Consider the following 12314-nt stretch of genomic DNA (forward strand, 5'->3'; position numbering starts at 1 on the left):
TATTGTTACTTGCCTTGTTACAAGAATCTCAGCAGACTAGCTATGCTCTCTTGGGAACCAGGGTCCAAGGATTTTGGGGTGGGGGAGTCAGGTCTCAGCCGCTTCCTCCCCTGCAGGGATCCCAAGCAAGCCAGTCTCTTAACCCAGCCCCATGCTCTAGCTGCAGATTCTCCCACATCTGCAAATGAATTATTTGTGAGATGCCATATTAAGAGGGGATCTGATATTGAAGAGGGTGAGTTTCCAAATATGTTTTTCTTGTTCCTGAAGTTCTATTGAGTTCACATTTATGCTTATGGGCTTTTCACTGAAATGTAGTTGACCACTGTAGAAAAACAGGCTCTTTGGTCTTATGACTATAATCTGTTAGGATTGATACGAAGTTTATGAGGGAGCAGTCCATAAAATTCATTATAATGATGAAAAGTACAAATTTCTGTGAAAGTTCTATTTATATATTCCAGGACAATTTATATCATAACATTGTACAGTATGGACAGTATTTATTGCATTTGCAAAGGTATCTTTGGGAGAATCCTTGTAACCGAAACACCATTAGAGGGATTCCCAATTCCTTACCTAATTAAATAATATAAGCTGAGAAATAAAAGAATTCAGAATTTGGCTAGGAGTGAAAGTAGTTTCTCCTAAATTACTAGGTAGTCCAGCCTTAACAGAAACTAATAGCAAATAATTCTAATAATAATCACCTAAGCTCTCCTTTTCAGTGGAGGTCACCTTTTCCTATCAACTCATTTGATTGACTTTAAAATGTGTCTGTAAGCTGAAGCCAGAGTTCACATATATTTAACCAAACCACTCTCACACATATTTGCAAAACCTCTTTACAGAGATAACTTAATCAAGAAAATATCAGTGTTTTAATAAGGCACATATAGGACATTCCATCTGGATTCCTTTAGGCTTATTCTCTTAAGAGAAAACATACCCCATGCTCAAGCAAGACACATTTTCAGCTATCTGTTGGGAATGGGTGGAATCCTGGACACAGCTTAGAGCGAAATGAACCCTCTGAACTGTTCACAATCTGAATACAAACTGTACATAATTTAGAATTTGTTTTAATTCGTTCTTATTTCTGGATGCTCCCTACTGTCTACGTAGGAGTGTGTTTTGACTACAACTGCTGCTCACAAGTCTAAAGAAAGCTATCAAAGATGCCTTCCAGCAGCTCTCCGTTCTACTTTGGCTACATTCTGTTTCTTCTCTTCTCTGTGAACGTGTTCTGTACTTTCCAAACTGATTGGTAATTTCATGATTACCAAGGTTTGGAAGAGGAAAAACTTGTTTTCAGCGGTTGCCAGGCAGACCTGCTTTGTAAAAACAAGTTTAAAAATGTAATTTTTTAAAAATATATGAATTATTCAATAGGCCAATGCACCAGAAAACAATCCCTTCCGTCGTTCTCTACTCCTACCTTTATCGTTTTAATTCAAATTTCCTTCTGTTCTCCTGCTCATTTATTTGAAGCAAGAAATGAAACTTGTAACCTTACTTAATGTAACATCTATATCCCAGAACCCCTATACCAGGGGTAGGCAACCTTGGCTCTTTTATGACTTGTGGACTTCTACTCCCAGAATTCCTGAGCCAGCCATGCTGAGGGGAAAGGGAGAGGTTTCCATGCTGAGCCATGCTGGCTCAGGAATTCTGGGAGTTGAAGTCCACGAGTCATAAAAGAGCCAAGGTTGCCTACTCCTGGTATAGGGATTCTGGGATATAGATGTTACATTAAGTAAGTTTACAAGTTTCATTTCTTGGTGGGTTCTCTCCTTTACTCTTAGAGAGCAGGCCTTTGCTGGTGAGGCAACTTGTCATATGCCCAGATTTTAGAGTTTTCTTATGTGTTGTTTAAAAAAGCCTCTTACTGTGAGAATATCCAAAAGAGCTGCAGAATTCTTTGAAGAGGTGCTTTGCTCTGATGAAAATTCAAATGAAGCACCCACTCAAAGTTGCTCTGAGATGCAATGGCGCCCCATGGGTCTTAAGAACAAAGTGAAGCAGCCATGTGGCTTTGCTTCTCTGTGCTTCACAGCCCCTCCAATATCTGCTGGCACTTCCTAAAGCTGGAAGAGGTTTTTCCCACAGGCACAGCCCCTACTCGGAAATCTCCTTCAGCAGTTGTGTGTGTATAGCTGGCTGGCTGATTAGGAGTCACTTCTCTGCCTCCTTCTGAAGTAAAAGCCATGGGCACGCATTTGTGGAGATGGCTGCAAGAAGACTCTTCACAGCCTTTTGGCTATGTAAAGCCTGATACTGGTAGAGAGGTTTGTGAGGAGATGGCTTGCAGTGTTCCCAGCAGCGCGGAAAGGTTGAGTGTTTTGTTGAGGTAAATGCATTGCCTCTTTGTTTTAATGAAGAGGTTTATATCATTTCAATGGTATATTACTCTTCATCAGTGTGAATCTAATTCACCTTGTACAGGTAGTCCTTGTTTAGTGACTGCCTCGTACAGTGACTGTCCACAGTTATGATGGTGATGAAAAAGCAACATTGTGACCAATCCTTGCAGGTCTGTAAAGCAAAGAAAATTTGAAGTAAGATCATAAGCACAGTCACTGTTTCACTTAGTAACTGCTTTGCTTAATGTCTAGTCTCAATTTTGGTTGCTAAACGAGGACTACCTGTCTGCTATCCACACTTTTTTATGGTGTATGAAGAGCAAAATCTTGGGTTGGGCTTGTCAGCAAGATCAAGTGTCAGGATCATCCTCATTCCTTTGAAATTAAATCTTCTTTTGGTTGTAATTAGATTCTAGCTTTTATTGAATGTTACAACATTTAGGGGCATATTACAACCTTCGGTAACCATCAAGAGTTTCCTTTCCTTATTCATGCAGAGCTTTTCCAAGCCATGTGGAATGGATGGAAGACCTTTCTAGGGAAGAAAGATCAGTCTTTTTTCTGCCAGCACAATTGATAGGTGATGCCATTTGTTCTCTCCAGGAGTGGTTTATATTCTGGCAAGCTTCTGAATCCCATGTCCTCTGCTAGAATAAGAATAAGAAATAGAAATAGAAATAATTGGAAGGGACCTTGGAAGTCTTCTAGTCCAACCCCCTGCTTAGGTAATTTCAGACAAATGGTTGTCCAATCTCTTATTAAAAACTTCCAGGGTTGGATAGTGAACAAAATGAGGATTTTCTCTTTCTATCTTGACTCTCTGTTAGAGTGCTTGCCTTGATGAATCTTTGAAGTATCTCCTTTAAATCATTCATGGGGCTGTGCCATATCCAACTGACAAAATGGACCCCTTTGCTAAATGAGAAAATTTCTGCCTGGATACTTAGTCAACAGGCCTCATTGAGGCAGAGCAACCGGCCTGTAAGATGTAATGTACCCTGTTGAGCCAAATCCCTGCAAATCTACATATCACCGTTCTTTATTATACAGAGAGTATGTGGAGCACACTAAAATTCTATTGAGTCAAAAATCTACTTCCTCTCAAATATCGATTTACTATTTTCTCCTAGAAGATTCTGCCCGCATTTCCTTAATATTTTTGGTAATTTATGTATTTTTTTAATGACCAAAACCCCCAAGATGCTGCTGCTGATAATAATAATAATAATTTTCTGAACAGTATGTAGGCCAACAAACTGGCTTAATAAATCTAAAAAAATAAAGAGACATTTCTCCAAATTGACTCCCCTTCACCATTCATAGCAATATCTTCCCTGTTACATGATGATTCTGAATCACTGCCCTGCCTATGGGACTGTTACTTAACTAAATGTATTACTTAATTAACTATTTTATTAATCAAATGTATATAGCAAGCCCATCTCACCAAAAGTGACTCTGGGTGACAATGTAATTGTACTATTTGAACGCTACCTTCAGCACATACATGGTGGGGGAAGTGTGGGCCCCACCTCCTGAGCAGTGTTTGTCTCTCATGTAACTGAAAAGAACAAAAGTTGGATGAAGATACGCATAAGCAAATCAAATTTCAGAAAGGATAGACGTATGCATATATGATTGATAGATAGATAGATAGATAGATAGATAGATAGATAGATAGATAGATAGATAGATAGATACTGTAGGTAGATAATTATAGCTAGTTATAGATGTTTCAATTAGTTATGAGCTTTTCCTTTAATACAGGGGTCTCAACCCCTGGTCCGTGGACTGGCACCAGGCCGCAGCATGCCAGCAACCGGGTCGTGCAAACAAGTGAAGCCCCATCCACAGGATGCAGGTAGCAACAAAACCACGCCCCCTCTGGTCCTCGGAAAAATCTTTCTCCATAGAACTGGTCCCTGGTGCCCAAAAGGTTGGGGGCTTCTGCTTTAATAGGTGACAAACTTTATGTGGTTATGATGAACAGCTAGTAACAACCTAGCCCTACTGTAATGCTTGCCTTATAAATCAAAGGTTGCTCATTTGAGCTGATTAGAAAGGAAGAAGGGAATCATGTAGTTTTAAGGAGGCGGGACAGATAAGTTTGTAACAGCAGAGAAGAAGATTGGAAGTCATTTTTTATATATCTTTTTCTATTTTCTGCGCTTCCCCCCCATTTCTTAATTTTTCTTTATTTTCATGTTTATTTTTTACCTATGTTAAAATCTATAATAAAAATTATCTATGGTTGCTGATTTGAAACCAGGAGAAACTTTTTTGAAAGTAGGTTTTTTTCCTCTGAACCTTAATAATATTGCTTTATTTATTCTTTTTTTAGCTTCATTCAAATTATTATCACTTTTTTTTCCAGTCACCTGAGAGACACAGAAGGGTTTTACCCTAAGCTTCCAAATAGTCGAGAGATTCCTTCCTCTTTGAAATAGTCAATGAATTGATGTAGTTAGCCTGCAAGAAAGTAATATGCTGTACTCTAATTGTATAGGAATACGTGAGGTTACAACAGGGAAAAAATGTGTTCAGAAGCAGAAGAAGTGTGCCATGATACTGCTTTGAAGATATCCTTCAGAAACTATCCTAACTATGGGGCAAGTGTAGGTAAGCCCTTAATGTAAGGCAAATTCTTAAATTCTTGTAATATATCCTGGAATACTTCAGCTGGGAAATGTGCACTGTTAAGTGTATTTAGGGAAGTAAGTAACAGACATTGAAATACAGTCTTACAGAAAATTTTTCACAGCTACAGTATATAAAGATGCACTTGGATTCACCTATGATAACTCTCATTAGTAAGCTCACATTGTCCTCCTGTAAAGTTTGCCAACAGCTTATATAAGAAGAGAAATCAAATAGTTTTATTTTTTTAATTTGATTTTTAGTGCACTCTTGAATTGTTCACAAAAATCAGTCCCTTTGTTATACTTTCGACTCACGTACTCTTTCATTTTAACCAAGATCTAATAATAGATCTATAGCTCATAATAGATTAGCCGTAATTACTGCCCAGTGGTACCGTTACTAAATTCTTCATTTGTACAGGGGGTTGCATTGCACGAAGGAAGATTAGGGTCAGCTCTGCATTGCTTAAACAATTTGCCTGGTACGGCATTTGCTAAGATGAATGGGGAAAAAAAACAAACCCTCACAGGCATTGCAGTGAAAGAGCAAAGCAGTAATCAATACATATACTTTTGTTACATGAGATCAGAAGAAAGGGTTTAGCATCAAGCTAATGTGGTTTTATTTGAGTCTTATCCTGATAAAACCTTTCTTTATGCTTAAATTAAACATGGATATTTAAAAAAAAAACAACCATGCATGACTTGAAGGGGACTTTTGAATGATGCAGTACCCTTTAGCTAACTAGCTATGTCCTCATCCTGTTATTCTCCCCTCTGCTCTCAGAATATCATGCCAGGAAATATTCAATTAAACATTCTCTTACATCCAAATTAGGAAAATGTGGTTACGAGTTTCAGAATGAGATGGGATGTTAAACCATGTTTTGAAATTGGTTTCAGATTTTGTCATTTTTCCAAGTAATAGGAAAGTATGGTGAATGGAAAACTTTTGAGGTTATAGTAATTGCAATTAATGGCGTGGGGAAGAGACTGAATGCCATGATACAAAGTTTGTAAGAGCCCATTAAGCCAAGGTGCTAATATCTTAATTGAGTTTGATTATTATGTTCAGAAATCTAAATGGGTGCTTTTGTGTGGAATATTAAATATAGTTAATGCTCGAGATTGGAAAGAAATATAACAAATTTTCATTTTTTAAATGTGCATTCCTGTAAGTTGGATGATTCATAAAAATACATTGATATATGAAATAAAGCCTATCCTTGCACTCTTTCCCAGTTATAACTCAGTATTTTCTGGTAAGGAAATTCTTTCTCCCTTCCACTCTTAAGTGCTACAGGTTTTTGTTTTTGTTTTTTTTTTTAAAAAAAGGGATAATAAACAGTGATTTAGGGAAGGTGGAACAAACCTCTGGGATTTTTTCCCCCTTCAGAGCAGGAACAGTAACTAAAATACTGACTTCAGTTTGGCAAGAAGTAAAGTCAATACACGAACAATGCATTCATGTTTTACTATTAAATAGAATGTAGGAAATCAGAGAATGAAAACAACAATATCAAACACACATGTTGCTTTCCTTCTCTCTAGCACTATAAGTGGTAACTGTCCTTTGCGAAATTATTTAATGTCTGGCAGAAGATCTTTGCTAAAGCTTAATGTTATCTTCAGTAGATCTTACTTCTGCCTCACTATGTTTTGTATTCTGGTCTAATAAATTCATTGCTGTGTTACGTGCATGCCTGCACATGTGTGCACATTGCTAGGAGTTGCACTTCAAAAAATTGATACTTGCATTAGGTATGAAAAAGGCACTCAGTTGCATGACAGATAGAATATACTTTTCCCAAAGCAATGCAAAGTTCATTTCTACATAGAGTAACAACTTTTGTGTATCTTTACTCACATGATAAGGTAAAAGGGGCACAGTGAAAGTCAAAACTAACGTAGGCTTTAAAGCTGAGGGGATGAGATAGATATACATGGAGATAAATGGAGCAGGATCTCTGTGTGCATAGTTTTGTCATTTTTATTAGGAGTCCTGCAAGATTCCCTCTTAAAATATCAGCCAAATGAACACAAATAACAGCTGATCTTTGATGGTTTTTCTTCATTCAATAGTAGCTTTAAATTTCTTGAGTCAAATGAGATCAGTATCTAGGTATAGATAACTAGATCTATAGATAGAACTAAGGTATCTGAATTTTATAAGTGGAGTCATTATTACCAGATTATGTTAACATTAACAAATTCTTCTCTGGATTATTGCCATCCAGAAATGTTGAAGTTCAGTGTCATAAACCCCATCCTCCAGATGTCTGTTTAGTTTCACCTGATTCCTAAAACTTTGTGCAGATGCACAGGCAACGTTGTCTTCTGTTGGGCAGTGGTTTTTTTTTCCCAATCAGTCTATTCTTTATTTTGAATGAAATCTCCCCCCCCCCTTTTCTACTTGACGTACTCATAAAACATACTAAACAATTACTCTTCTTTAAAATATTAGAGATTTCATCATAGCAAATCTAAACTGCTTCATTTGCTTCCGAAGGAGTAGATCTCCCTGAATGTGAGTGCTCTTTCATTTAATAAAGGATAAGCTGAGCAAACCAGTTCTGTTCTTAGCAAAATAAATTGCTTACTCTGAAGAGTTGCAGCCAACAGACTGTCTAGTAGTGGCTAAGTTAAAAATTCTTAATATTTAATTCAGGGATGTTTTTGTGTCCCTTCCCTGCTTTTCCTTTAAGAATTAATCTACCTCGGTAGTATTTAAAGTTGTATAAGTGAAAAGAAGGGCAAGGGAGGACACAAGTGCTGCATTTCTGATAGATGAAATGTTACTTTAGGAGAGAGGTGAAAAACATCTAGAAAATTTAGAGAACATCAAAAACCAACTTTCTGATAATAGAATGGGTAAGTGGAGATGAAGGGTCAGTATGGGTGGTTAGAGAAGGAATAGCCAGATACGTTTTCTCATTTGTTTATCTTTTTTGCTTGTGTATCTACAGGAAGAGATGTATGCCTTATGATTCTTTAACTTTTTAAATCATTGTAAGGAAAGGTACAGTGTATCTAATATTTCACAAACCTTTTCCCTCTGAATGTGTTGGGCTATCACTCCACAGGAGACACTGAGGAGACACCCAGGAGATCTGGAAGGCTATTCCAAACCTATTTAATCTAGTGTAATAAACAAGTGTAGTCAAAAAATAGCTTGCTTTCCCTTTCCTAGACATTTTCTATTTCTCTCCTACAAAACTGGAGAAAAGTGCTCATTATGGAATAACATTTTATTGCTGCTTATTTAGCCAATTTTTTTCAAATGTGCCAATAAAAACTTTATCTACTCTGTATCACTACATATTGTTTAACGTGCTTATTTTTGCTTTTGTCCTTGGTTCACATCTCTTTTCCCCTCCTGAAATCGTAGTTTCTATGGAAACTAATTAGGATTCAGTGCTGTGTCTGTATCTGTATCTGTGGCAATTAGAGATCTGCTGCATATAGCTCTGAACTGGAGAGGCTAGAAGGAGTATGCCATGCATCCATTCGTCAGCTCTTCAGTTATCAACCACAGTTATAGTACTCCTCTCCCAAATTACTATTTTGATGGCCCTTTCTGAAAGCTCTGCTTGTAACTAAGGTCTAAAACATTATAGGAGTGTTCGCCAAGCCATTTTCACTTGATACCTCTTTGGTCTGATTTCTCCCTTTTGGGCAAAGAGCTCTGCCTGCTTGCACGAAATAAATAAATAAAGGCTTTGGGTTTAAGAGCTAAGAAAGCATAGATGAGTTTCAAATTGCAGACTGGGACCTCATATTATACTGAACCTTAATGTACTTTGTTTGATTTTGTTTTAGTGTGTGGTATGAAGCCAGATATTATGACTTTATAAATTTATGGTTTAGTGCAGTGATGGCGAACCTTTTAGAGACCGAGTGCCCAAAAACCGGCCCGCCCCCGCTCCGTCTGCCCACTCCCGCCCTGCTCCGCCCTCACCCCACCCACCCTCAGGGCCATCCACGGCACACCGCAGATCGCTCAGGTGGCCCTGCAGCGCCATGGTGGCCACGCCCTCTGCCTGCACCCCACAGCATCATCTGCCCAGCTCCATGTGCTTGGCTGTGCAGCTCCGCATGGGCCACACCCGGGGGTGATTCTCCTCGGGGGGGGCTGCTGGTGAGGAGGGAGCTACGGGGGAGGCGGGGCTGGGGCGACGGCATGCGTGCCCACAGAGAGGGCTTCGAGTGCCGCCTCTGGCACTAGTGCCATAGGTTCGCCACCACTAGTTTAGTGCATTCTATTAAATCTCCCTAGCTAAATAAACAATGGTTTATGCAATGTGTGAATGCAATTAAAATGATCTTATGCCTCTAGATAGGTCAGATGACGTTTAAATTAATACACTGTCCTAGCAGGAGGCCTGTGGAGAGAACAGAAGCTCAGCAGCTTTGGAATAGTTGACTCTGGTTTTCTTGATCTAATGCAGTTTCCTCCATCAGGCAGTTATGCTGGGATTACGGCACTCAGAATACCCAAGCAGCATGGGCACAGTTGAGGAAGGCTGTCAGGGGAAGGCTGTTTTAAATCAAAACCATGATTGAAACAGAAACAGTTAATACAAGCCATTATCATAAGGTTGAACCAGGATAAGGCATGATCAGTCACCAGCAGAAGGCATCCCCCTGTGCCCCTCCCCCCAAATATGGAGTAAATAAAGAGTGGGTGCATTTGTTTCATAACTCAGCTAGATGGGAACATTTTCTACTTTGGTCTTCTGAAGCCGATATTCCCAGAATTTGTTGGAACTACATCATCCATAATTCCTAGTCATTTGAATTGATGGCTGTGGGAATTGTAGTCTTAACAAATTTGGAAAGATTGATTTAAACAACAGAACTCTGGCAGTTTTCAGCATATTACATAATACATAACTTAGACATTACATAAATATTAAGGCAACATTCTTCAGCAGCATTTTAATTATTATAGAATCCATGTCATACTATGGCCAATAGATTTTTTTTTTTAGCAAGTAAGGACATGATGGACTATGGTGTTGTGTGGAGCCAAAAAGCTGTATTGTAAAACCTGTTTAATCTTCAGTTCACCACATTTAAAATGTTATTGTGTTGGCTGAACATTGTGTGTGTGACTGTTTTAAATCCTTACAGTTCAGGCAAGGAGTATTGGAAGACTTTGACCTGTAACTTGGACAGCTGCCAATACTGAGTCTTAAAGGAAAGCCTGAGGTATTCTTGAAGTGTAATACTGTGTTTTGAATAACAACAGGATAAAGATATGTTTGTCAGCCTTACCTAGTAATTGTAACGCTTTAGGAAGCAGTCCTGCCAATTCTGTCTGCCAGGTCTGTTTAACTCTTCTAATATTTGAACAGTGGTTGTCAGGCGTTGGTGATTCTCCCTATACTGCAAAGGCCCATGTTGTCTAGTCATTAGGTGTGTTGGTGTGGGAGCAAATACTGCTTCTCAAGCTGGATCCAAGTTCATTGATCTCACTCATGTCAGTTCCTTTCTAAAAGACTGATGTTCATCAATCCTGAAACTGAGACTGGCAAAAGTTAGAATGAGCAAGAATCTCAAATTTTAATATTAAAATTTCCAAGACTGTCTTGCTTTTTAGTGTGAATGATCAAAAGAGTCATTAGACTTGATAGATATTACTGGTGCATCTTCCTGGGTATTTATTTTGTTCTTTGTTCACTTTCAAAACTAATGTAAAAGCAAAGTCTAAAAGATCCCCAACTCTTCATAAAATTCTAACCTCCAGTTCTACAAAATCAAAACAGAATTAATCTAGGCTTGCCTTCAAAGGTTGTGGGTGCTTCATCACTGGAGGCTTTTAAGAAGAGACTGGTCAGCCACTTGTCTGAAATGGTATAGGGTCTCCTGCTTGTGTAGGGGATTGGAATAGAAGATCTCCAAGGTCTTCCAGCTCTTATTATTTTGTATTGTGTATAACCTGAAAATTGAATCACAGTAGTTTCTATTAAATTTTAAGGAAGAGTGCTTGCTGTATATGCAGAATCGTCTAAGTTTGGTTTTTGGCAAGCAGGTAACAGAGAAGAATCCTTGCCAAAAAGACATATACAGTTTTCCTACTTGACCATTATAGTATTGTGTTTCCATGAGATACTTCCATAGGCTCTGCTTGCTAATTTCTATACATCGGTATGCCACTTTTCCTCTGTTGTAGGCTATTATAAACTTAAACTCCCCCCCTTTGATGCTAATTGTGAGAATGTGAAATTTCTGCACAATCTCTACTGCTTCCAGTTGTTGATCATTAATGTAAGGAAAGCAATGATAGTAGTAGGACCGGACTCAAAGACCTGTCTGATATGTGTATCAATTGCAGCTAGCAGCAGCCAGATGCCCGTGGAAAACGTGCAGGTAGAATGTGAACATAGCAGAAATCTCCCGTTTATGTTCTCCAGCAACAGACAATCACAGGCCTACTGCTTCTGATACTGAAGGTAATCTGGAGTCATCATGACTGGTAGCCAGTGATAATCTAATCCTCCTAATCCTTTTAAAGCTATCCAAGTGGGAGGCATCACTACATTTTTGTCTTAGCAAATTGACTTTCTTTTATCTATTATGAGTTTTTCATCATTCAACTTCATGGGATGATCCTGGGTCCCAGTTCTTCGAGGGAAAAACAAATAGATGCTTTTCCCACATTCTGCATAATTTTGTACACTTCTATCATATTAATACAATATTGGTAGTTTTAAAAATATTTCTTCCTAAGTATTCTTCCATATTTTTTTTAAAAAAAAAATCAGAACAGCGTATTGCACTGATTTTTTCAATGGTTTCTCATTCACAAGATACCTTTTCTAATCAGATAGTTTTAGAGCAGTCATTACTTTCACATTGGAGTTCAAGAATTCTCAGACAATAAAGTATTAAAACTGCATTGATAACCTTTACCTTGGCAACCTCTGTACATGAGATAACGTTAGAAATGTCACCTCATGTACAGATATCTGCCCTTATAATCCAACAATCCGAATGCATCTGTACTTGGTATTAAAAATAATTGCTTTATTTTTATTCTCCTTGCTATGAATTATAAGTTTATTAAAATGCATTTGCACTGTTTGCATTTCTTGTGTGCAATGTGCTTGTTCTTTCAATTTCTGATAGAATCATATTTTCATAAAGATTGTATTGATTGATTGTATTGATTCTGTTTTCAAACTGTATTGGCAAATTCTTGTCCTTTCCTGATTTGTATTCTTTCGTTTTACCCAGAATTTCTAATATTTTTCTTCCAAAAGTTCTAGGAGGACTTGATTTCACCATTAAAATTTATAATATATTCATA

At 38.0% G+C, this 12314-nt stretch overlaps 1 protein-coding gene across 2 annotated transcripts in view; it reads left to right on the plus strand.

The window, feature by feature from the left end:
* The window catches only part of GREM2 (gremlin 2, DAN family BMP antagonist), a 28803-nt gene that overhangs the window by 10396 nt on the left and 6093 nt on the right, over positions 1–12314 (plus strand). The window contains exon 1 of one of the 2 annotated variants that reach the window (XM_015816686.1): positions 11435–11457. The exons of the other annotated variant lie outside the window; for it this stretch is intronic. The gene's annotated coding sequence lies outside the window, so the exon portion shown is untranslated. Of the gene's footprint in view, positions 1–11434; positions 11458–12314 lie in introns of those variants that run through there. 2 annotated transcript variants of the gene reach the window in all.

The sequence above is a fragment of the Protobothrops mucrosquamatus genome, unplaced genomic scaffold (genome assembly GCF_001527695.2).
Source record: "Protobothrops mucrosquamatus isolate PMUCROS unplaced genomic scaffold, P.Mucros_1.0 scaffold480, whole genome shotgun sequence".
Lineage (NCBI taxonomy): Eukaryota > Metazoa > Chordata > Lepidosauria > Squamata > Viperidae > Protobothrops > Protobothrops mucrosquamatus.